The sequence below is a fragment of the Pezoporus occidentalis genome, unplaced genomic scaffold (genome assembly GCF_034315485.1).
Source record: "Pezoporus occidentalis ecotype Australia unplaced genomic scaffold, CSIRO_AGI_Poc_V1 ctg30, whole genome shotgun sequence".
In the NCBI taxonomy this organism is placed as follows: domain Eukaryota; kingdom Metazoa; phylum Chordata; class Aves; order Psittaciformes; family Psittacidae; genus Pezoporus; species Pezoporus occidentalis.
The window spans coordinates 3,996,331-4,024,207 of record NW_026914941.1 but is presented as its reverse complement, the minus strand read 5'-3'; the positions used below and the strand labels follow the sequence as shown (position 1 = coordinate 4,024,207).

Here is a 27,877-nt window from a genome sequence, read left to right as displayed (position 1 = left end):
TGCATTAGCCAAATTGGCTGAAACAAATCCGCTGGCTACCTGGCATTTGTCTTGGGTTTTTACTCCTCTTCTAATATCATACACGCAACAGAAACGATAATCACTACATAAGACTCTGTTTTACAGCTAAGACAGTTCAAGATTGCTGATAAGTCTTTAATATAAGCTGACTGATCTGCTCCAGAAAAGACTGAACACTAAAAACTATCGCTGAGTGTGTCTCCACATTTTTATCACCCTAAAAGTGTTAATCCACATGTTATTTCAATTAAAATATTCGCAGATATCTGAGAATCTGATTTCAATCCAGTGGTTATTTTTTAATTCATGCAAGGCTCAGATAGGAAAATAGACCTCTGCTCTTAGATCTGCTACTACTATCTGTGATCCCTTTGCGGACTGGAGACTATTCCTAAATTTAACATTAATTTGATTTCACTTTTTGTGTATGTGCCCCTCTGGTTTATTTGATTCTTTAAAAGAACCCCTAATTTTTAAACTCAGAAACAAAGGCCCTGTCAGAATACAGTTAAAGGAAAACAACATTTATTTTCAGACAGAAGCACTTCAGAGTGTTTCAATAGCTAAGCAAGCTTTATGGGTTTGACTCCCCACAGACTTTCACCTGGTAGTCATTTCCATGAGTGCAGGCTGCACACAACACACTGAACCCCAACAGAGCATCCAGACCACTCAGGTTTACTGATGTTGCTGTTAACCCTTTCTCCACAGTCATCCAGAACTCTAACATAAGAATTAAAGGTCTATCTTAAGCCGTACTGATATTATTTGGAACAAATACAGTGACACATTAAACATGACAGTAATCTTCTGTAAGGTATCTGTCTCCCTTCTACTTAATTTGTGAAGTATCTGCTAGTAAGAAACTACTATTTCTTTGAATAGTCTAAGTTTAGAGAAAAATATTAATTTCAGAAATAAAAACTATTATCTGTAGCTCAAAACCCAGTTTTGAACAGAAAGAGTGTGTGCATGTACGAAGGTTGGACGAAGCCTTGGGTGAGATGGTTTAGTGTGAGATGTGCTTGCCCATGGCAGGGGGGTTGGAACTAAATGATCTTAAGGTCCTTTCCAACCCCAACTATTCTATGATTCTACGATTCTATGTGAGAGAAAAAACAAATGCTCTTTTTGAGTCTGTCTCCTATTTCCATTTACACCAGTTACAGTTTCAGGAGGACGTCTGCTCCTCTGAAGCACACTACCCAGAAATCCTGATTTGCTTAGCATTAAGTTGCAGAAGGGCTAATTTTAAACACTCATCACCATTAACTAGGGAAAATAATTTTACCAACAGTCAGTGGCTGAAGCACACAAAAATGTACGAGTGTACTTTTTTTATTTGCTTTGTTCTGTGGCAGGCTACAGCAGTCCTGTAATAAGTGGGTACTAGCCTAGTACAGGTAACATTTTAGACAGAGATTTGAAGGACCTTATGCATTTATGTATAAGGAGAATTAAGAACTAAATGTTTGAGCTAGACTTTTCTTTGCAAGAAAAGGTCTTGTTATACACTTCAGTACTGGAACTCTAAATAATACCAGTAACAGTGGCTTTCATATGTACTCATGAAAAAAAACATGGCATGAGACAGGTAGCTAATCCCTTTCATTAGCATTCTGCTCACATCAGAAATCCCTGTGAGAAAACCCTCAAGCTTTGTATCCCTGAGAGCATTAGGTGAATTTTGAGACTACACCTCTAAGTTCTTTAAGAAATAGTTCGATATTAAGCTGCCCCTAACTTTTGTATCCATTTCTGGTTCAGCCATCCTGAACAGTAGTGCTTTGAGAAAAAATCTGCATTAAAGAACAAGTGATAACCGCTTCATTATTTTCCACACCAGTAAAAAAACCCTGAACTACAACTAGAAGAGATTTTGGAAAAAGAGTTGAGGTAATCACCATCAAGACAGCAATAAACTTTTTGTGGGTTCAGTCACTGCTACAACAGGCAAAAAAACCCTAAGTTTGAACAGAGCCTGTGCCTCATCATTCATAGAGCACATGCAGATAGCAAGGCAGTGGCAGCATCTCCTTGCTTTCACTCTCTTGTCTTCCAAATTTTGAAATACAGAAAGAAATCCTAAAATTAAACAAAATATTTTAATTTCTCACAGTTTTTTCCAGTAAATCTGGCTACAGTTGAATTTATACCAAAGCAATACTAAAAAAGAGTTGAGTCTTCTGAAAAGGTGATTGCTCTTTTGAGCACACCAGCCTTGCACAGCCACAGCAGGCATTCTGGTGAGAGTACAGGAATTCGCACTGAAAATGCATGGACAGTAAAATCGTTATGCCTTTGAGTCATCTCTCATGAAGTGCTTTGAAGGCCACAATACCACCCTATATGATGTTGTTAAAATGTACTTCATTCTTGGTTTAATCTTCACCATAGAAGCGAAAATATTTAATAATTTTTAGGCTCACTAACACGTTACTTCTCACTAACTGTAGCACATTCATATATATTTAACTTTGCAGTTGCACTTTGCAGGCATGACCCAGTAGTGTGGAAGCTATGCATTTTCATTCACAGCCTGCACTTTGGAGGCATGACCCAGTAGTGTGGAAGCTATCCATTTTCATACACAGCCTGTGGCCCAGTTATCACAGTAGAACTGTGGACCTAAATTACAGTAAAAAGTTTCTTTTTGTCTAAGATAAGGAAGGAGTCTCTACAAAAAGCACTGAGGAGGGTGGCACTCACAAATCCTTGCTGCATCAGTCGTATGAATATTTAACAGATTCAACAACTAGAGATTTGGTAAAGAATTCTGTTACTCATGTATAAAGAAATTAATGACCCTTATTGCTACTTGGTTAAACCAGTTCATGTAAGTATTAGTTACACATGGTACAGAGATGCATCAAAGTCAAATTATTCTCTTTATACTACTGGTCAGTATATAAAACATTCACAGATGTTGGGAGAGCTTCCAGTAAATCCTGTGATCTCTGAGTGACCTCAAGCAAGAAAGGAAAAAGATGGGAAAAAATGAAATTAGTCTGCAACACCACACCACCCCCAAACTTACATTGATGAAGCCACATTTGACCTCTTAGAACCACAGGTCTGTCACTGAATTTGCAACTATGAAGGCAATCACGTGTCAATAAGTATTCTGACAGAAACATGCAGCACAGGGATGTCTGATGGAATGCATCTCTGTAAAATGTGTAATGTGTAAAACAGCTGTAACGTCCAAACGGCAATAAATTGTAGAAAAACAACCTCCAGAAGCAAAGCACACATTAGGAATGAGGCATGAGACAAAATGGTACTTCTTCATGACAGCAAGGGTAAAATCTTAACACAGAAAAACTGAGAAAGAGTATGTAGCTGATAAAACATACCTAAAGAGAATTCACTGCTAGAATAAAGACTGGATTATAAAGAAGGATGAGTGAGCACCTGATACAGATAGTATCTTTTTTTATTCTCTTAAAATATTAAAAGACCGTCTTATTGAAAATAGACTCCCCCCCCCCCCCCCCCCCCCCCCGATGATTAATACAAAAATAAAATCGGAAATGTATGCTTTTCTGCTACCAAAAAAATCCCAGGGAAACACTGAGAGGTCTAAAAGTTAGGAGTAAAATGGCTTCTTGTGCTTTGTTTTAATTGTGTCATTTCTTTTAAGGAAACAGGGTTATATGCTGTTAAAGAAAGATTTCAGGATGTTAGGCTGTTTTGGGTTTTTTTTTTGGCTAACTGGTGGTAAAGCACAAAACACTATAGTAAATATTTTCCTTGAGTTGTTCTCATCTTCAATATGGAATACTGAATATGTTGGAAAACCCAGAGCACACATTAAACCCGATTTTAACCTTTCTTTTCAATGACATGAGTATTCTGGGGGAGGAGGGCACAGGGGAAGGAGTAGTTTTAAGATTTATGGAGATATCAAGTACTGTTTTGATTCTTTTGTTAGGGTTTTTTTTTTGTTCTGTAACATTTCTGTACATCATTGACTGGATAGTAATCAATAACACAAAGTGGAGGTGTTAAACAGGAAATTGCTAGATCAAACAGAATATTTCATTACCTTTCCCAGATGCATGTTTTTGTTTTGTTTTTAATCTGCTCCACTAATGACCAAAAAATAGAAATAAAAATCAGAATCACAGTCAGTGGCTTGAATCTTAAAATACAATTATCAAAGAGTGCTTTCCTGAACATCATTATTTTCCTTTACTTTGCAGTAATTTGCAGCCTGTCACGTCTGTGCATTAAATATTTTCAATATGCAAGGTGAATCAGAGGTAAAAAAAGGAATTTTCCTTTTCCTTAGGACTTCAACATCCTCCATCCACTTCTGCAGCAGCCTTTCTGCCTCTGGAAGTCATGAGAAACTACACTCAAAACATTTTAAAATTTACCTGTAAACAAGCCCATGAGGACAGTAAATATCTGTGATTTCTCTGCACCACCAAAAAATGAAAGTCCAAAGCAAAGTAAAACTCGTGACCTCTGGAAGCATAAGAAGGTGATAGGCAGTGGAAGCCAAGCCAGTGACAACAGTTTAAAATAACAACCCTATTTAATCACATCTGTAATTTTTCGAACTGATACATTTTCACACTCAAAAATATAGTGTAGCGTATGTACAGTGAAGGGGAGATGCGTTCTGAGACTTTGTAGTTAGTTTTCACTGTCTTAAATGCAAATACTAAAGAGAGCTCTCTTGGGCCAAATTTCTTCGGGGGGGTGGGGTGTATGGAGGTAGGAGTGTAAAATAAAAAGGAAAAGATGACACTGGGCCTTCTAGGTTATTTTTATTCTCAAGCTAACCAGAAGTCCATCTCAATGACATTTTCTCCTTTAGAAAGTACCAATTATAATACAGAAACTATAGTTACTTTCAAATCACAGCAGTGTAGTACTCTTGGCCCCTGCATACTAACATGTCTTAGAAATTCTATTGCACGTTTTAACTTTACAGAGAGTTTAAGTGTCTAAGTTAGATTATATGAATAATGTAAGATTGCTAAATTGTCCTTCTCTCTATACTGACTGGAAAGGAAATTTAAATAAATTACACATCAGTGATTTATCTAGAGACTAAAGGCTGAATATCCAACCATTTGTCTGTTGAAGTTCTACTTTGTTTCATAAAGATATGAAAATGTCTGTCTTCGTTTGTTAGGCCATGTAGAACTACATCTTAAAGAAATTCTGCCTTTACTTTTCACAACAAAAACTGCTTAAAGACTCAGTGAACGTGCACACGTATGAAGCTGACCTCATTTGACTGCTCTAGTTCATAAGTATTTACTAACAAAGCAAAAGATCCACATATGCTCAAGTTAGTAGGACACACAAAGAAAATGATTGGGAGTAAACTGAACATACGGGTCATAACATACATTGTCTTTATGAAAGGAAGTAAAAAGGAGAGCAATCCAGAACTACCTAGAAACATCAGTACTAAAGGTGATAGAAAGCAAAGCAATGCCATTGGGATGCTTGCTATGCAGTTGGCAAGACTGTGCTATTCAGCAGGAAGGCAGTTATGATGTCCAACAGCATGTTATTTCAAAGAAGCATCAGAGGAATGCCAGACAGTGTCAGAGCAGGAACTGACAGATCTTTACAACATGGGTCTGTAGTTCAAGATACCAAACAGATGCACTTGTGATGTGTCATCAGATTCCCTTTTGCATTTACTTATTGGAGATCAAAGCATTGACACAGAGGATGAAAAATTGCTGGATCTGTTCTATCACAAGGATTCTTTGATCAGAGGCTATATATAAAAAAAAAATTAAATAATCAATTTCCTTATAATGCCTCAGTGCACGTCATGGATCCAAAAATCTCTACATGCACGCTTTGTCAACTCCCATAAGCAGGGCTGAATCCTTGTTTGCGCCTTGATTGGATTTTCTCTGGACATCATCATGGACTCACTGACTATCACTTTTGTTGTCATAATTGAAATATGCAAAAGGTGGTTAAGCTGCTGGCTGTAAAATTAAAATACAGAGTCATGAGATAAGAAATTACCAATATGCTTGAGTAGATCCATGCATATTCAAGAGTTAATAGTCTTCTCACCTGGTACTCTAGAATAGTCAAAGCTAGAATTTTAGCAGAATATATTGCAAGGAAGTTTTGTGATGCTCAACATAGCTAATGTCTAGAAATGGGCTATGCATTCCTCTAGAAATCCCAGGTTATTAGAAGTTGCTGTTATGTTAATACATATGGCTTAAAATAGTCAAGCGAGGCCAACAGATGGAAATGCTGCCTGCCCTTCCTGAAACATTAATTCCTGCCTTGCACCTCAGCCAAGGTTAGTGGTGAAATACTGGTAATGGCCAGCCTCCTCTTACACCAGTTCAGCAAACACTGTACAGCTCTACAGACTTGTACAGCATTTTAAACATTTTCATACTTCTTCCTCCTTGGATACATCACAATGTCACTGAGCACAGCCCCAAGCAACCCAGTCTACATCAGCTCTATTCTGAACAGAGAGCTGGACCAGACAACATTCCTAAGTCTCTTCTGGCACTGGCCTGTGTGCCTATGCTTCAGAGTTCTTGTTGCTTCATCCTTAAATTGATACTGTTTACTGTTGAAGTATTTGAAAAAACATCCGAACTTAACATTTTAGATCTGTTCCAAAGCCTACTTATTTGTACATCAGCAAAAATTCAGATACAACATTTCAATTTCTCTTTTTAATTTTCATCACTATTAGAAGCTTCCCCTTCACGACCCCCCTGCCCCAGTCACAGCATTAGGATGCAGTGAGGATGTCATATTAGTGGGAAAGTTTTATTTTCTTTTTTTTACTTGAAGAAAATGCAATCTGTGATTCTTGATACTCTCCTTACACTAGTTTTATTTTCAGCAACAATGCCACCTGCTGTGCTGAACAAAAGAGATGTTTGAACAGTGCAGTACAGAGTCTTCTCAATATTGGCATTTGAGCAAGGGTACCGAGGAAAATTTTTATCCACAATACACAAGAATCTCAAACTAAGGCAATAATCTCCTAGTTTCTCTTTCATATTTAAACTTAGCACAATTTTTATAAGCACAACTGATAGAGAATTCTGGATGAGTTCCACACAACATGTGTGCTGAGGAAAGAAGCAACTGTGGGGAAAGAAGCAACTGTGGCCTGTAGGCAAGCTGGTAACTGAAAGCCCACAATCAATAGCTCTCAGGACTCAAGGAGCAAAATTCCAACATTCATCTGCTGCAAAGGAAAACATTTACTCTGCAAGTAAAGAAACACATAACTGAAACAGTCACAGCAGTATAGGTCAAAGAAGCATCTTCTGGCTAGCTACATTCACGCTACTTGGAAGCCTTCTACACCATGATAGGCTGCTAGCATATGGACACAAACTAAGTAGTTTAGCTTTCACTTTGAGTGCTAAGCATATGGATGAAGCTGTGTAAAGAAATTTTTATCACTCCCCCATCCCACCACCCACAGAGCTATCCAAAGGATCTCCTAGTTTATCAGTTTACGTTCTGTGTAAAGTACCAAGCTCACAGAAATTATTTTAAGATGTGTACACGGGGTCAAGGAAGGAGTTCAGAGAGGCACTTATATTAGAATTAATGTATTTTATTTTTTACATCACTGTACTAACATTATTTCCACAGCATAGCACAGAGTATTCCCTCCTTGATTTTTCCCTTCCTTCCAAAATCCCTTTCCACCAACACACTGCATAACAGGCTTTCAGAATCCTTTCACTCTTACTTGTAGGAGGTGCAATTAGTTCTATCTGTATCCTTGGAACCTCACCCTTATAACTCCCCACCGCCACAGATTTCTGACTCAAGAGAGTCACTTCATTAATAGTGCTTAGATGTAGGTGGCTTAGTGCTTACCAAGTGAATAAATTAATGATGCTAGTGTGATCTGTATGACTGATTAATAAAAGAACAAGCAAATCTTTATTAATGGACTCTAGTGCTAGGTAACACCAGCACTGTCCCACTCTGTCAGACACTTAACTGAATTGAAAAGTGAAGTGACTTCAATGTCACATGTTTCATCGTGTTTACAGCATTAATATCCTAATTTTAAGTGGCTACAAACTTCCATTGCATTGTTATTGCAAGGGAAAAATTAATATACATAAATGTTAGAATAGTTTTCAGTACATTCTACTACTTATATTAATAACCAATACTTTAAACAGATTACTAGTGAACACTTAAAGGGAAGTTTCTTCCTGCTTCTTACCCTCTTCCCATCCTAATAAATATTTCATTCCTATTACTGTGCTTTTGTGTCACACTAACTAAATCTGAAGGCTTTTTGGCTACAAACATCCAATGCTACTTGTTCAAATAACACATTCACAACTTTCTTCCCTCTGGCTTTTACACTCCTACTGCTCTCCTTTATAGACATGATCATGATGATAGCACCGAAGAGACAAGAAAGGCAGGAATCCTACCGTATGAACTCAGTACCACACAGAAATTATTACTGTCCTGACAAGCTCATAATATAAAAGAAACACACAACATGTTAAGGTATAAACAGTGTGTCACACAGGCAGAGGTGACAAGCCATTTAAACCAGTACATTATAATTTGCAAAATATAATACTTTTTTTGAATACTCAGTCTCTTTGAAGGACAGGGAAACAAAAACTCATGAACTTCATTAAGATCAAGTTTCTGAGGATCTGTACCATTTTTTCTAGAATTCCTAAAAAATACCACAGAAAGTTCCTAGAAATCAGGTGAGAGTTCCTTGACTGAAAAGGGGGAATTAATAGGAAACATTAGAGAAAAATATAGAGGGAGATACCTAAAAAAAAGCAGGTGTGAAATAAAAACTAAAATATATTAAAAGAATCTACACCCACCCCCCCCCCAAAAAAAAAAAAAAATCACAGATTAAAACCACACCAAGAGCTGAGGAAATTCCTACAAAGCATAAGGGGAAAGCATTAGAAACCCTATCTGGCATAACTAGAACAGAGGCAAAAAACATTTATAAAAAGCTCTTGAGAAATTCATATAAAGAAAATCCCAATTGGGGCATCCCCGGAATGCACACTGGGGGATTTCTCTTGAGGACTTCCAAAAACAAAACAGAAAAGCATTGTCTTATCACACTATTTCTGTTCTCAGATCAATAAGATATGTTTTATTCAAGAGGCAAGAAATTGCTTGATCTTCTAAACATTTCTCCTGTTGCTCTCACTACGTATGGGTCAACAGATAAGTATCTTCTGCTGAGTTGCTGGACAGAGTAGTTCGACAAACCTTTTGGCTCCTAAGGAGACAGGACTCATAAAACCTCCTCTACCAAATAGACTTCATGACATAACACAGAAATATTAAACTCAAGGACATGTTAAGCTTTTACATCACAAATTAAACAAAAGCCCAATTCAAAGAAGAGCCTTTTCCTTAGTACTGACTGGAGTCCAAATTCTAAAGCAGACAAAAGACCAAGCATTCGCTCCGTTTGCAATAGGCAATGTTAATGAGAGCATCTGAACATAAGTGCAGCATTTACCCAAAACTGTAGCAGGGTCATGTAATATGATGTTTCAAAAATGTAAGAATATTTGAGACTACATCCAAATATTTAATATCAGTTTTAATCCAGATGGCAAGCAGCACAGAAAATGATAAAAAAAAATCCCTAAACTGATGCTAAGGTTACAGGCATACTTAGATGACTGCCAGCTGTTCAGCTATTGCAGTTTTATGCTTCTTTGAAACTCTTGTGCCTGTGAAGCACACAGACCGCATGCTTTTTATTGGTGAGTAGGTGCTGCAAAATTCTGTGAAGATGCTTAATGTGTCATAATTTAAAAACATAGAGCCATAAACACATAGAACACTTGCATTTCAAGTCCAAGAGCAGTGAAGTGACAAATATCATTACTGATTTCATTCATTATGTTTTCTGTTCTTTTCTGTTGCTAGTTCCATGCGTATTAAACCCAGCTGTTAATCGGACCTGTGAACATCAGCTACACAAACAACTGAAGGTAATAATCAAGTGTTTGTGAACCCCACCTGGGAAATACCCAAGTTTAAGTCCCTAATCTGAAGTAGGCAAGTCAGACTTACATACGAGATACTCGAGTGGAATGTCAGAATAGTCTTCAACTACTGTTCTTTTTGAACAGTATTTATCTTTGCCACTATCAGTGACTTTCAAAAGCAACACACTATTATTATTTCACAAAAAAAAAAAAGAAGATGCAACTCAACATATGTAATATGTTAGACAGCAGTAAGGAAAGGATCCTGTCCTGTCCCAAAATTATTTATACTATCTAATTGTTGAGGCTCCTTGAGTACTCTTGAGATTATATTGAGTTTTTAACACTTCCACGCCTGACAAGTACTCAGGGGTATGGTCTTTATTAAATCTACGTGACAAATTTTAGGCTTACAAATCCTCAAGGTTTTCTCTTGAAGTATTTTGTTGGGTTTTTTTGTTTTAATTTAACATACTATCACTCAATTGTGGAGTTCACCCTCAACTTTTAAGAGGCCACATTCTGACCCATTAGTAAATTAAGCGCTATCAATTCGACAAGATCAATGACTGTGTAAGCTTTAGTCCTATTGTAACCTTGCAATCTGTACCATTATTTCACAGCAACAGCTTACCTTGTGTTCATTCATAGGAAGAATAATCCCAAGATAATTTTTGTCATTTATCTTTAAAATCCTTATTTAGTATGCCTTTTAAGAAACATGTCTTAGTGTAACCTATGAAATGACTTGCCAGACAAGAACAAACTTCTTAGGACAACGTTTTTAGTAGTAGTAGCTTTCCTTTTTAATCAAATAAGGTGATTGCTCAATTAGGAAAAAAGCAGAAGCATTTGGAATCCAAAACTTGGCAGAAGAACCTAACCTTACGTAGGCAGTACACTGCTGATGTTTCCCAAGACCCTTTACCCTCTTAAAGGCACTGTGATGGCGAAGAGTAATGCAACTGAAATTAATCTGTCTCTGCTGGTATAGACCTACAGCTATCCAAGTGCAAAGTCTGTTTTCACAGAATTCAGGGGCACTGCTTATTTTGTTTCTGGTTTACCCTACATATATTTGGGCTTGCCTTTTCTTTGTGTAGGGTGGATGTTTATTGATCATTTCTGCTTAATTTCATAGATTTAGACTATTTTAACTGAAAATGTGCCACCTTTTTCTAGACAAACCCCTTCTAATGTTAAGAAAGGAGGAGTGAAACTAAGTCATGACTATAAAGTGAATTAAATAACACAAGTTGAATTAATTTACTATAAATAATGTTACCAATGGAGACATGAGAAAATTAAATACTTATTCTGACAGGTGATGTTCAGAAGCACGTATGAAGTTAGTAACGTAAACATGAGTAAAGTCTGAACACATCTTTTTCTGTATCTCAGAGAAAGAGCCAATGTGAAAAAATAATGATAATGGTGCTGGTGATAAACAAAACATCAAATAATCCAGGTGAGTGCAAGAATGGAATACTGTTCTACTAACTCGTCCGTACTCCCACCAGAAGTAACTAACTTTTTTCATTTAGTTTCAAAATACTTGACAGAAACTTGCTACAATGCTGTTTTTTTGCGGGAATTGAAAGATATCCTTCCTCATTTCGAAATACATTCTTACAACTTCAGTATGAAAAATGTACAATTATTTTACAGACATTCAAAATGCATTTGGTAGGAAAGGCGCATTCTGAGAGACACTTTAGTTTACAGACTCTCATGAGCTGACACAGTAGCTTGCGTCACCTCGTTAAGAAGTGTATGTAAGTAGCACCTTATCTACAATCACTGTATTTCATTGTCTAACTCTTCACCTCGCCTTTTATTTATTTCAGAACATACATGTCCCTAAGGAAGAGGGTTTGCTAGACAAAAGTAATTGTTTAATTTTGTCTGAGGCACTGCAATCAGTGAATGAAGTGAAAATGGCACAGGCAACATCACATTTTAGCAAATTATTCTTACTGAAATAATCTTTTCAAAAACTATTAAAATCATTTTTGGTATAAATATTACTGCACAAGCTACAGATTGGAACATACAAAAAATATGTGCCATTAATTAATACCATCATTATAATGGAAGCATGTACAGAAACAGACAAAATACTGTTCTGTAATGTCTGCATTATGCACTTTAGAATCACAGAATACTAATTATGCAAGATATCTACCAATATCTAATTCTAATAGAGATAGTATAAAAGTGATGATCCTTAATGTTTCAGTAGATATAAAACTCTCGAAGTCCCTACGGATAGCTATTAGTGTTATGGAGTTGCAGTCTTGTTTTTGAACCATTTGGCTTGCAGGTAAACATTGCTCTTGCAGTTACAGTGGAAAAAGCTTCCTACGTGCTGTACTGAGGAACAGGAAAGGACAAGCAGCTTTCAGCAGCCACATCAGCATGCCATCTCTGATATGGAAAGAGATAAAGCATCACATTCCAGATCTTTATTACACAGATGTGTAGTCCTTGTTTTTATTATTTTTGAGGATCAATAAATTTTTGTTTCAAATTAAGAAATGTATTTGCATTAGAAAGATGTTCATATGTATGTATTTGAAAAATCCTCTCTAACATGATAATCTCACAAAGACTTGTAATAACAAGGTCATTACATATATGAGGTTTTATATATATATATCTGTATGTAAAACATTCTGAGTCAAATTCTGTTTCTTGGATAACTTAATTTCTGGCAACTTCAATGGGAATTGTATTTGTATGCACAGTTGGTTATAGAGTCCATGTTTGAAAAGAAGCCACAGTTTCCTCTCAGTACTCAGCTCCTCAAGTTCACCATCACTTTAAATGACTCTTTCTGAGACACTGGGGAAGTTATACAGCTTTAGCACAGCATTGCAGGCAGATTCATACTGTGAATTTTGTATTCTAATTTAGATTATGAAAATATCTACAGCCCCCTTTAATTTCAAAATGGTTCTAAGACTTCTTTCTGCACAGACTGGCTATACCAGTCATAACTCAGTGAGTTATAGCACAGCACAGTAGGTCTTATGTATAAAAATCTCAGTTATAAACATTTTCTGCTGTGCACGAGCTTGATTTTATGACCTAGAAACTATTTCTAGATATATATTACAAATAATACTTATTTTTAATATTACTGATATTACGACTCCTACTTATTACTGTATTCTTCCTCCCTCCCCCCACAACGCACCTTTATTTTTATTTGCTTTTTTTAAGAACTTTTTTCCCCCATATAAAATTCTAAAATTCCCTCTCTGAGATGCATGTTCCTACCGGCCATCATTTTAATGATATATATTAGTATCCTGTCTTGAAAGAAGGGTCTTTAATGATATATTGCAGTATAATAGGTTCTCACGGCACACTGATGACATGTTACAACTATACATCATCTGCGAAGCAGTCAGCAAGATGAGGAGTTCAGGGGATACACATGACCATAGCACAACCATAAAGAAAAACAAAACAGAACCACAAAGCCAGTTCTGGTGCTTCTGGCTGTCTGTGGCTGAATGCATGCCCAGAGCCAGAGATTTAAACATCTCATGAATTCTGGTACAGGCCTAAGTGACAGACCTTTGATGATAAGAACCCAACAATCAAAATATTTCCTTCTGAATAGTAATTTAATTCTCTTCTGCTCTTATTATGGAAACAAATATCACTCACCAGCAAACACACATATTTTCAAGTGTAAAAACTCTGATGATAAAGTGCTCAAATTATGTGCAAGAAGGTAATTTGAGAGCTATAAGTCATTTTATCTTACAACATAAACCAGAACAAGCAGGGAAATTAGCATGCTGCAGATTGAAAACAAAAAATGGACTCCTTTCGTACAACATAAGAATCCATAGACTGCTGCAGAGATCCAAGATATATTGCTTGCAGAAGGAATTAGATTAATTCTAGAGAATATGAAAGGTTTCAACTGATTGTTTTATTAGTAGTAAGCCTATGCAAATTTCTGCAGTATAACAGCAAAGATGAAAAGTGACGGATATTTCTTGAAGAAGCAAGAAATGTGAAAAATGTACTATTTTTATACAAATGTGTATTTATATACACATCAACCTGGACATGCTATAGATAAACCATATTTAATCATGCAGAAATTTATAAAAGCAGACAACATTCTTTCATCCAAAGTGACACAGTCTTGCTATAAACCCTAAGATTTAACATTAGTTTTTTTTTAATCAACTGGAAATATTCCTATTAACACTACAAGCCCTTGACCATTATGAACATTTCAAAATAAAGAGGCAAATACTTCACTTCCTTTCAAACACAGGAGTCAAAACCACATCCTTCCATAGAAATATTTAAAAAAAAAAAACAAAAACAAACCAAAACCAAACAAACAAAAAGAACCCACATTATTTAGAAATCTCTTGGAAATAATTCAAATACTTTGCTTTTTGATTAAGAGCTATTAGTTTTTTTGTGTTACAAAACTTGGTACAGCAAAAGGCCTTGTGGCTACTACTAGAGGTCAGTGTTTATGCCTGTCTACCTAAAACACTGATAGCACAGACCTGGCTTTTTTGAGTGACTTTCTAATGAATCAAAAGTAGATGGTGAATAATCACATACTGCTCCCAGACTGAAATCAGATGTTCTGAGTGAATAAAATTTTCAGGTTATATTGTCTATATTAGTAATTTCTTTAGCAGTACAATTTTTGGAGATTATCCTGCTTACAATTTAATCACAAGAGGCTATTTAGCAATTATATATATATGTATATATACGAGCACACACAAATTGTTTCCTTACAATATCATTTATTCAACTTCTGTTCACATTTTTTTCCCCATTAAAAGTTATTTGAAGCTGCCCATTTTTAAACATCTTTATATCTTATGAAAGCCCCTTGACAAATATTGCCAAAATGGCATCAACTACTCCAAGTCTGAGCTTCTGCGAGCATATACAACCAAAACCACACTGTTTGGAAATGCTTGGCAGTGAATTCATGTGATTAAAAATCCACATTTATTTATGATAATCCAGGATGTCTGCACAAGCGTTACAGCCACAAATCTGAATCAAGATTTATTCCCCCTGCCCACCCCATGTCCAGCCAAGCATCTTAAATACTCAAATACAATGAGCACTTTACTGTACGCTGTTTAAGCATGTAAGTGCATCATAACTATATCAACTAACTTGCTACCATACTTATAAAACTCAAATTATGAACCCTGTTAAATTATGGGTGAAACATTTTTTCAAGCTACTTCTACTGCTTTACATCTCTGCAGTCTTCTGAATTACTAATTCTCTTTTCTTCATTATTTCTGCATCATGACAGAACAGGAGATTAATTATGGAAAAATGGGGTTGCAGCATGAAAATTCTTCAGTGTAACCATTTGCTTTGTCCTGTCCTCTTGCCTTTTGCTTGGACAGCATGAAAGAGATGAAGGGAATACAATTTGGTTTGTTTGTTTTTAGGATTTTTCCTGCAAACATATTTTGAACTCTTTGTTACACTTTCCTGGCATTACCACATCGTTGTTTTTAATGTTTTCATCCATTAACTCATGTAAACTTTAAAACCCAAACCTGACATATGATATAGAAATAGCTAATAACTATAATTATTTCTAACAACAAATAACCAAACATCATTTTTAGCTTTCTGGAGCCAGAAGCAGTGCAGGAAATCAACAAATCTGCAAGACAGTTCAAACTGACAGAATTCTGCAATGTCAGAGTAAAATCTTTTGCCAAGCCATTCTTACTACTACTGATAATGATCATATAATGTGATTTTTAATGCAGTAGTGGCATAATGAAATTTTGTGTTGATATGACTCCACTTACACAGATTCAGTTTCAGAAGAAAATTTCAAGGACTTAAAACTGGTCTCTTTTTCAAAGGAAATCATCATTCACCAATCTCTATGAACTTAAAGACCTGCAAGTACCTTAGCCGTATATTTAGATATCTTTCTTCAATAAGAAGAAACAATTTTAGTTTTATCATGTCAATACTTTCCACCATCTTCATAAGCTTGCACAAGATGAATCATTATGATGAAAATTTGAGATACCATTTCAAATTAAAAACTAATTATCAGTGAAGATGAACATCTACCTACTAGATATTTCTTTTTGTGCTCATTTCTTGAAAGTATTTGATTTTGGAACAGCAAAAGTACAGGAAATTGCCTTTTATGTAGGAGATTGTTTTCTTCTAGTTAATTTTTCCTTTGTGTCTCTTTATTGTTCTACTAAAAGGGTAACTCCATTTATAAGCTGTTTTATTCTCACTTCTTTAACTTAAAATGTATATACTTTACAGTACATAAAATAATCTTAATCTGTTCTTTAAAGATAAAGCTAAAGAGTGAAAATGCACTATTTCAAAGGCAGTCTTAATCATTTCATCTTGTAATTTCATTTGCTTTAGATTTGTTTCATCATTCAGAACATCTGCTGAAGATTCTGGTATTTTAAAAATAAACATTAAGGACCAGTGCCAGGACAGATTCCATGCACTGTATCCATGACACACTGAAATTAGTTGTGCTCTCCTATGAGGTACATGACCAGAACTAATCTACATTGACAGAGCTACACAGCTGATTAATGCAATCCACGTTGCAAGTCACAGAAATGGATGGACATGTTTACTTTTAATAACTTTATTGAACTGAGGATACTAAATCCTCTCAAAATTCAAAAGGTGTATCAGATGAGACTAAATATTGACACTTGCAATTAATAACATAAAGTTGACAACTTTGTGAACTGCAGTTCATCAGACTTCTGGAGTACAAGAAGACATAATACCTCATCTTTATTTCATAGGTGTGCAAATGGTCACAAGAGATGGTCCTGATATTTTTTCAAATACTATTTTTCAAAGGAGTATTTAATAGCAGTTACTAAGGGCTGTGTCTTCATACATTAAAGTCAGAATGTTTCTGCTCTAAGGTTAGTGCAGCCAGACAGTTTAAATGCACCTCCTGTCGCAGCTGCATTTCCTAATGGCTGAACAGGAGCAAGTAATTCTGATTTAACAGGTTTTGGTTCTTTTTCTTTCCTCTCCTTATCTAAATAACATGATCAAAAGGTCTTCCTTATCTGACCTACATGAGAGGTGAGTGCAAACTATTTAATACCTTATTTATTAATACATTATCATACCATTATTGAGCAGTGGTATTTCCCTTAACAGACTGGCTCCATTCACAATCTAGATTTGGATGTCATCAGTACTTGAAAGAAAACTGTGTTACCAAAACTAGAAAACTAGATGTCTCAAAAGATTAATGTATTTGAGGTAACAATAAGTTCCACAGACAGATTTTTATCTTTAATTCAGTGAATTTTCCCCCCACTGTTGCTAACTTCTTAATAAAATCTGATGTTGTCTATTTATGTGTCAATATTACTCCTCTCACCTCCACATAGTGATAATTTATTTTTGTATAGCTGTAATTTATAGTTTCTCATACAGTAATTGGAAGCACAAATTTCAAGGTCCAAAGGAAAGAATTCTGTGACATGACCAAAAGTTTCTAAACATATACAAATCAATTTGGTTTCCAAACTTATCTTACTTTGGAGCCCTACTTGAACATTGATGTACATCTTAATGTATTCTCATGAATGTAAATTAAAATATAACAAATACAAACTAAGTATAAATCCAGAAGTAGGTCTTTTCAATTCAACAAGTTATGTTTTTCACTGATTATTTTCTCTCCACATAAACCCTTCATACCTTGTATTTCTAACTTAAGGCACCGTAGTATTGCATCAGACTTCATAAGCAGGAAACTAAACTTGTCATTGCCAGAAGACTTACAGCTCTGCTGCTGCTAATAATGGAGAAAAAAACCCCAAATCTGTCTTTGGACCATAGTGACAGAGAAGTGCTGTCCATGAAATCAAAGTCTAAAAAACTCTCCATTCATTCAGGACTGAACCCACTGTGCAAACACATTCTTCTGAAGGAACCAAGCATTAAACCCAGTACTTTGTCAGCAAAACTGAAAGCATTATTTAGCATTTTTTTAAAGAAAAATTATACATAATATTCCAGGAAACTATCTCTTTTATAAAAATAAAAAAGCATAATTTCCAAAAGCTAATACTCAAATGAAACAGAAAAACACCTTATAAGTCCTGAATAAGAATTTGACAGCACTCCGAAAATGCTCAGTTATGTGTACAGTACTTCATTTACACATTGTATAGTATTAGTCCTGGAGAAGTTCACCTTCAAACACAATTCAAATTCTTTGTATCTCAAAAAAAGTCAGAGAACTAAATTAGCAGAGACACATCTGCCTTACCTGAACCAAGAGGCGGGACACAGCAGCTTCAGCTTATAGTCACAGTAACTCTGCCACATGGCTTTTGAACAAGAACTGGCGTTCACCCAACTGGCTTGCAGCAAAGACAACTGTCTGCACTTCAGTAGACAACCCTAAGGATTAGAGGAAAGCGGGGGGAAAAAAAGTCAAATAATGCTGTTAAGGCTATCCAGCAGCCTTTGATCTAAGATGCTGTAATTTTGAGGGGAGGTTTAGGGAAGGAGGTCCAAATTTTCAGCTTGAATACAACACAAAGATAAGATTTTTATAGGATTACTTAAAATACTGAAGTAAGCTTAGAAGTCACAAAGTAAATGCAGATCTACCAATAATAAAAAAAAAAAAAAACAAAACAACATTGGAACAAGTTCCATGACAATATACATGAAAAACTGAAAATTTATGGAAACTATTTAAACCAGATGAGGCTGCAGAACTGAACTTAACAGAAGGATTTCAATGAACAGAAGAAATCAGTTTGTATAAAGAAGGGGAGGCATCAGAAGAGCCTTACAGCCACCAACAGTGAAAGAAATAGAGACAGTAGTAAGCAGTAGCAAAGCTGAAAAGGAAAAAGAAAACTCTCAAAAGTTCATTCAAAAATAATGTGATTTTTGTGCAAAAGCAAAAATTGTGATTAAACCTAGAGGCTGAAGGAATGAAAGGTACAAATAGATTTATAGTCTTTTTAAAGGAGTTGCATATGCAACATCTATGAATATTTTAGAAGATGCCAAAATCCCACTATGACCATATGAAGTTGCTTCTTCTGCGAATCTTTACCTTCCCAGTAGAACTATTGACAGACCTTGTGAAAAATCTCACTGTGGAAATTTTTATATAAAGAGCAGAACCAGTGCTAATTTTACTAAACACATTAATATCTAAGGAAGGGAAATGAGAAAAATAAAATAAAAAAAAAACAAAACCCCAAAATAAAGGTCTGGGGTTACAGCATTTTAAGGATGCTGTAATTATCTTTTGGTTATCATCTATGGTACCTGGAATTTCAGCTAGCCAAGTATGATGTAAGGCTTTCTACACTGTTTTGAAAACAGGTACTAGCACCTGCAACACACACTAACAAAACTTGTTAACTCATCTCTTTTTCTCTTTATGAATCACTCTGCATTCCAGAAACTTCATGGGAATTTTAAGTTCTTTAATTATCTTGATGAAAAAGCTAGTATGAATTGGCCAAATGAGCTCTCACTCAGATTTGTCAAGAAATATCAGTTATTCCACTTTTCCTTCTTTTCAGGTCTCTGGCGTTTTCAGAAAGCCAGATTTCCCGAAACATTCAGCTTGTAAATAAACAGCTATTTATTGCTCTTTCCAGAAGATTTGGCCATTGGTGAATTAATTTTTCTAATTAACATATTATTTTTTTTTTCTGATTAGTATCTAATTTTTGACTGCTGTGAAACAGTCAAATAATTGGGAACAGCAATAAAATAACAGCAACCCTGACTATGATTCTCTCCTATGGAGGAATTTCTTTGTACCACTACCATGTGGTAATCATATTTTCCCCTCCCTTATTCTGCATTAGAATTAATAACATAGGAAGGGTTTCTGTCAGGCAAAGCAATACAAGCAGACAAGCACTTTAAGTTTTGTATGTACAGTTTTACAGCTCAGCTGATTTAGAGTTAGCCATAGAAAATTAGCAAAGATTTGCTATGCTTCTGGATTTGGGTAAAAAGAAGAATCCTCTCTTATACAAAGTACATTACAACTGTCGTTATTACTGGAGAAGTGGAGCTATTGCTTATCACTTCCTACGCACATTAAATTATAAGCCCTATCTCTAATGAGAAACTGTTCTTTATCAGCCAAGTAGTATTCTTCCATTGATGAATAAAACCTTTTGCCTTGTAAAAGTAAAAACAAAACACATTTTATGAAATCCATAAACCATATCTTATTTAAAAGCCATTTCACACACAAAATCCCCCACATAAACAGATTTATTTTAAAACCAATTAAAAGAAAGGCCATTTTGTTAAAATGAATTTTGTTTACAGAAGTTGTTTGAAAAAGTGTTTCAGCATTTGAATAGAGAATCAAGATGAGTCATAGACATTTGAAAACAACTGCACAGCTGCCTGGTTTTCAAGGTGTAAATTTGATTTTACTTGACATTAACTACAATTTGCTAAAACCTGCTGCAAACTGACCTCACCCCAAGAAGAGCCTTCAGTCATGAAGTCATTTATGAACAATGAGTGCCTGTGTTGCAGCAAAACTCATGAAGAATCACAAAGAAAACTGGGTTGTAATGATGCTTGCGTAATTTGTTCCTCCATTACTAAGCAAAAAGAGTGTTCTCATCTAACCCCCAATTTGTATACAACACTAGCTACGAAACAAATTCTGAGATGGTGCAATTGCACCCAAGAATCTAGCGGTGAGTTGAAAACATGAAAATGACATGATAAAAATACAGTTTGTTTTCCCTAAAAGCTGATACAGATTTGTTGTGGAGAAACAAGCTTATTTTCCTAAATAGAGAAAGAAACATTCAATCCCACATTTCCTCCCATTACCTTTGGGAAAACCCAAACAGACAATTCAGTTGACTATTCACAGCAGACCAGTGTTAAATTAAAAATACACTCAACAGTTACAAAAAGGGTGCTTATGGTCTACCAGGTTATCTTTGATTTATACCACTGTGACCACATTCCAGCCTTAACAAATCATTTCCACCTACATACACTACCAAGCATATTTTCCCACAGGGAACAACACTTTCAGACTTAAATGCTTGACCTCTAAAGCTGACAGATAGTATATATACTGCACATTGTTATCCTACAAGAAAAAAGAGGCATTTCTTTGCTCCTCTTCTACCATATGCTTAAAGAAAATAAAAATGTATTAAAATACCTACTTCCACAAGCAAAATTCCTACTGCAATTCTCCCTCCAGTTCAACCAACATTAGGAATAGCAGGCACTTCCTGCACAGGTGCCTCCAATCAGGACAAGAAAAGCCAAACCCAGTGCCTGGGGTTATGGCTATAAGCCCTTCCCCTCACTAGGGTGAAGCTAATCAGAGTGCAGGATTTAGATTGACATATATGTAGTCATCATGCAAAATGTGCCAGCTGATTGCAAACGTATCTGAGAAGACTTGTTTGGGTACAACTATTTTCTAATATTTAACTGCTTTAAAATAACTTTTATTGCATTTATTTCTTTTTCCTAATGTAATAAAAAACCCAGTCATCAAAATAAGGACAGTGCATCCTCCACATTTCTGGAGAATCTCAAACTTGTTAAACACTGGCACAGACTTTCTGCTCATCTGAATTGGTATTATCTGAGGAAAGCCGACATCCCAGAGCTATGCTGAGTACCATCCACCATGGATTTAGTGCTCTGCTGCCTAGGTTTTTTTGGTCATGTTTAGCATGAGAAAAGCACTCAGTTTTAAACTGAAACATAAATCTGTAGGTAAAAGTTTGACTCTGGAATAGAGAAAAGGGAATTTAATGTACGAAACAGTTTCAAGGCAGAAGGGGGCATTTATCACAATCTGTCTTATTCTACATACCCAAAGACAAAACAACAGATAATGAACTACAATGATATGCCTATGATAGCACAGAGTTTTACATGTGCATTTCTGAAGAACAAGCCTCAGGAACCTTAATCCCCTAATGTCATACACAATTCCTGTGCAAGAAATTTATTATACCAAGAAAAAGAAGCTGTTGGAATTAAACCAGTTCTAGCTATACTATTTTTTTGGCAGATTATTATATATTATTATTTTATTAATAATGTAATAATATCATATGTCTTTCCCTGTAATGCTATGCAGTGCAGCCCTATGATATAGTACCCTTGGTATAGTTTTAGAGCGCTTAGCTGGTGTTTCTAAGGTACTCAGGCCTGACTCTCTGCAATGACAGGCAGCAGGAGAAGATAAAAAAATCCCCCAAACTCCACATCAGCCATGGCTGAAAGTGGGAAGTGATGAAAACCAGTATTAAGCCACAAGAACACTGGGGCAGAAAGGTCCCAGGGCCCCCATACTATAACACAAACTTTAATATTCCCGGCCAGGCTGTCTTTCAAAACACACCTGCAGGCCTCACATCCTTCTAACCCACTTTTACCACAAAAGCCTTTTCTTGCATTTCACTTGTACTGATTTTTTAGAGAGCTATGGCAGAAAATGGACAACAGTTGAGACCATACCGAACAGAACCAAACTTCTCCCATCTGACTTTGTGAACACGATGTGTTTCCTCTCAGAGAAATGAAGACATTGCCACAGGTCTGGCCCAGGAAAGCTGTGTACATGGCACTGGCCTCTGTGAGGAGAAGCTGGGGCTGCCTGGTTCCACCCGGTTCCAGCCGGCTCCACAGCAGCCCCACCACATGCAGCCACAGCCGGGCCCATCAGTGGAGCTGATGTCTCTGGTAAATCATACTTGAGGAAGGGCAAATTGCCTAGCAGTGAGGAGTGAGGGAAGATCTGAGAGACAGCCCTGGGAGCACAAAGCTGGGGGGTGAAAGAGGGGAGAAGGAGCTCTCAGCATGCAGACATGCTTCAGGAGGCTCTGGGATGCCAGCACCAGTGTCAGCCAGTCTGCCTCAGCCCTCAGCCCTGCTTAAGAAGAAGCAAAGGAGCACAAGGCCTCCTGCTGTTTCAGCAAGTACATTATTCCCAGAATTGTGTTTTTCCTCCTTCTATTTCCTTAAGACCAGCCAAAAATTCGGAAAAACAGAATGAAAATGAAAGAATTTTGCATTTAGATATACTTAAAAAACAGAGCTTTAAATATTCACAGAGAAATATTACATAGCTTAAGTATGACTCACTCATATTTCATGCATGTGTTCACTTTACATCTAAGGCACTATTCTTACTCTGGCCTTGAATTCAACCTGAATATGTCACAGGAAAATCTGGTCCTGAGCACATTCTGACTACCTCGGTAATAGTACTGCCCTATTCCCATTTGCTACGCTTCACGAATGGGAGATATGACAGCCTAGAAGACAGAAAAAAGGATGCTTTGAAACCTGAGAAAGTCTTTGGTTTAGACTCAAGATTTTGACAGAAGGTTCAGTCTTTGGTTTAGACTTGGATTTTGACAGAAGGCTCAAGGTACATCTCATTTTGCTGGAATGGTTTGTTTGATAAGAATTTCTGTCAGTCACAGACCAAGTGTCGTGGTTTAAGCCCAGCTGGTAACTCAGAAGCATGCAGCTGCTCACTCACTCCCCACCCCTTCCCCGTTTCTTCCTGCCCCCTCTCCCGGAGGGATGGGGAGGAGAATCAAAAGAATGTAACTCCCACGGGTTGAGAAGAACAGTCCAGTAACTAAGGTATAACGCAAACCACTGCTGCTACCACCAATAATAATAATGATAAAGGAAATGACAAGGGAAGAGAATACAACTGCTCACCACCCACGGACCAATACCCAGCCTGACCCGAGCAGTGATTTCACCCTTTCGGGTAACTGCCCTCAGTTTATATACTGGGCATGACGTGCTGTGGTATGGAATACCTCTTTGGTCAGTTTGGGTAAGGTGTCCTGTCTCTGCTTCCTCCCGGCTTCCCCTCCTCCCTGGCAGAGCATGAGGCTCATAAAGTCCTTGGTGGGGCTAAACATTACTGAGAATCAACTAAAAACATCGGTGTTATCAGCGCTGTTCCCAGGCTGAAAGTCAAAAAACACAGAACTGCACCAGCTCCTAAGAAGGAGAAAAATGACTGCTACTGCTGAACCCAGGACACCAAGTCATAGAAGAAAACAATTTCTCTCCTCCTCCCTATCTTACATCTTCATTCACTTTTTAACACATGGCAAGCTATGTTTGCTTTATGGATGGGATACTCAATGAAATGCAATGACATCAGGTTCATGTAAGAGCAAATGTCTGTCAGAAATTAGCTTACATATATTCTTAATTGCTGAGCTAATGTGTTCTGTGTGATTATGGTAAAGTTGTTCAGCCAGTTGAGTCTGTCAGTGTGCTCCTAATCCTTCCTGACGTTATGCTTAGAAATTTAATGAGACAATACCCAATTTAACAAATGACAGCTCTGCTGCTTGCTCTCTTTTGTTGCAAAGAGAGTTGTCTTTTTCTGAATCACTTTTACTTAAAATGTCATGTGTTTAAGCTACTGTGACCAGCCATTTTTTCTCCACTAACTGCTGGGGAATGTACAGGAGTGTGCTCCTGTACATGCTGTGAATTTAAGAAGTTAAATGAATGGGGATATGAGGTATAGAAACAAAAAGATTTCTTTTTCTGAGAAAAAAAAAAAAATTGGATTTGTTTTTTGTTGTTGTTTGGGTTTGGGTTTTTTTTCTTCTTTTTTTTTTTTTCATTAAAAACACTTTAATAACACTCATTTAAAGAAAAATATAAAAAGCCTCAGCGCGAACTGCAAGTCTCCACAATATTAGTCCCTATGTTTTGGAGTGTTGGAGTTTATGACAAAGCCATCCAGACTGTAAGCCATGCTTGTCTTCAAAGCAGCTTTAGATTTTTTCTGGCTTACAGTGACACTGCTGCAGCCAGCCTTTTGCCATTCTCTCTCAGCTGTCCCCTGGCCACACTAGAGTTCTAAGATCCACAGTAACAATCTCTTTGTTTTACTCTCAAAAGCTTTTATTCAACTACATTAAGCAGCCACATATTTCATGAATGGAGAACTAATGGAAACAGAATTTATGACTTCTCTGTCATTTGTACGTAGTTAATTAAACCTCAGGAGGCTGTTTTCGGTGTTAATTCATAGTTGAATTCATGTACAGCTCCACAGGCAGCTTGACTTAAGTGTTCACTTGAAAAGTTTTCACTGTTTCTGGTTTTGGGGCGCTTTACCTTTTGCACCCCTACCTCCCTTTTTTTTTGGGGGGGGGGGATCAGATTCAACTATAATTTCTATTCCTTTTGCTTCTCCATAAGTCTCTGGCTAGGAAGGAAATAGTGAGACCCCAGTAAACCAGAATTACAGTGGGGTCAGCTTGCCCTGGCTGCCAGCCTGCCCTCCTCCTCCACAGCTCCTGCAAACCTCAAGCAGCCTCACGGTTCTACATACAGTACCTGGGAGACAGAGGCGCTGCCCACAATATACCCAGTGTGACTACAAGCCTACCATTCCCTCAGCTTTCAAATTCAGCTATTTGCAATAAAATTTCTTTAAAACATTACAAGACATGTAGTATAAAATGTTGATGTTTAACCTGTCAGGGTCTGTCCATTAGTGTTGTCCCGCAGCCCTTATATTCCAGCAGTTATTCACAGCATTCACCAGGCCCTGCTCAGGAGAGTCTGTCTGTCGTGTTCAGGGGTGGTCTACTTCTCTGTTTCAGCACATCAGATATGAAAAGCTGTACAAGAAACAGGATACAGCCTTTGCAAGCAGAAGTTAGAAAATTCACCCCTATCACCACATAGCTCTACTTAAACCTAAGTGGTCTGTGGTGCATCAGAATCATGGAAGCATACTGTTTATAAAAAATGAGAAATAAAAAGATACTAGTTTCATATGTGCAGGTCTTCGATGAGAGCTTGAATGAAATAATCTCAGGGAGGAATGAAAAATCGATGTAGATACTTATCTATTTCCCCAAAATGAGGAATAAGTATTTATACAATCTCCAACTGCTAGGAAATCTCTCAGGAATATACACATACACATGTGAGAATATATGGTCTTTAAGATTTCAACTTTTATTTTTCTCTGATAATTATCTTAGGAGTTATGTAAATTACCATTATTATTATTTTTCAGTTATTTCAATTCTTCTGTCTAAACCACAAATCTTTATGGACAATAAGAAACAGTAAAAAGAATCACATATAAGTCTAATAAAAGCTGTGCCTACAGCTATTTTGACTAGTTAAATGAAAATACAGATTTTTACAAATACACTCATTTTCCATTTACCAGTGCACACAGGGGCTGTTAAAGGTATTTGAGTTTCAGCCTGCAAAGCATTTACCTAACCACATATAAAACCCCAGATCTACCAGTTTTCTAATTTAAGTAGTTTCACTCAAATCATTAGATACACCTCCCATCCCAGCTGTGGTGCAGCATGGAGATACCAAAACTGCCACAAATGAATCCATTTGGTAACTGGAAACAAACCAGCAGTGACGGCACAGAACTCAACACAGGTTAATTTTTTTTTTTCTGAGGAAACTGCAGTCATTTAGCTCCCATCTCTCTATGGAGTAACAATATCTGCAGAATGGAGGCACCAGCTATCAAGTTCCAAGTACAACTCAACTGAACAGGTATCCAGTCTAGACTGTAATATGCACAAATGACTTCAAAAAAACCTGATGCTAAACAGAAGTTCATCTGAACTTCAGTTACAAGCCAGAGCAGATGCTCAGACATGTGCAGTACCACTACCCTCAACCGTACATACATGACTTGTCGCAGTTTAAACAGTCAGCCATAAATCACGCAGTCACTCTCTCACTCCCCTCCCCTTTTTGCCCTCTCCCTGCTCCTGGAGGGGTGGGGAGGAGAATCCAAAGAATGCAACTCCCAAGGGTTGAGACAAGAACAGTTTAGTAACTAAGGTATAACACAGATCACTGCTGCTACCACCAATAATAACAATGATAAAGGAAATAACAAGGGAAGAGAATACAACACCTCACCACACACCAACCAATAACTCGCCCCCCCCAGCCCAACTGAGAGCCAACCGTTATCTAATCCAACCCCGCAGTGAACTAGCCCTTCCAGGTAACTCTCAGTTACATCCTGGGCATGACGTGCTGTGGTATGAAATACCTCTTTGGTCAGTTTGGGTCAAGTATCCTGTTTCTGCTTCCTCCCAGCCTCCCCTCCTCCCTGGCAGAGCATGAGGCTCAGAAAGTCCTTGGTCAGACTAAACATTTGAGCAGTAACTAAAAACATCGGTGTTATCAGCACCGTTCCCAGGCTGAAAGTCAAAAACACAGCACTGCACCAGCTACTAAGGAGGAGAAAAAATAACTGGTACTGCTGAACCCAGGACACAACTGCGCAGGTTCACATTAGCACATAATCTGGACCAGAAAGACAGCATGGAAGCCCTGAATTCAGAAATTCATTGGGCAGACAGCTATGTGGGTTTGAGCAGGATGGGCTGACCAAGTTCTAAAACACTAACAAAATAAAGGAAACAAGCCTTAAACTAGAGTGATTTGAATTTCATCCCAAAAGATGACAACTTGATGGATATTTCATTTGACTTTGCAATGTAAACGGAAAGCAGCAATGAGGTTCCTTACTCTTTCTTCTAAAATGCATTCCATGATTCTTAATATATTCCCTGGTCTGCACTAACACTGCGAATCGTTCACCTTCCAGCTGTTAGTCACAATGCTTTCTCACTGATTTCTGAGAACCATCTCCAAAACGGTACCTACCAGGGAGCAGTGGGAGGGCCACCCCATGCAGACAGGGACCTGCGGGCCAGTGGGCTGGCAGGATTATGGCATTGCCAAGAGGACAAGTCCACCACCCCCAGTGAGTCCCA

General features: G+C 37.0%; 1 long non-coding RNA gene across 1 annotated transcript in view; it reads right to left on the bottom strand.

Annotated features, from left to right (window-relative positions):
- LOC134168129 (uncharacterized) overlaps positions 1–18,471 on the bottom strand; it is a 213,490-nt gene extending 195,019 nt beyond the window's left edge. Inside the window, exon 1 of the long non-coding RNA XR_009966443.1 lies at positions 18,334–18,471. This is a non-coding gene — a long non-coding RNA (uncharacterized LOC134168129). The remainder of the gene's footprint in view (positions 1–18,333) is intronic.
- Positions 18,472–27,877: the final 9,406 nt, after the last annotated feature.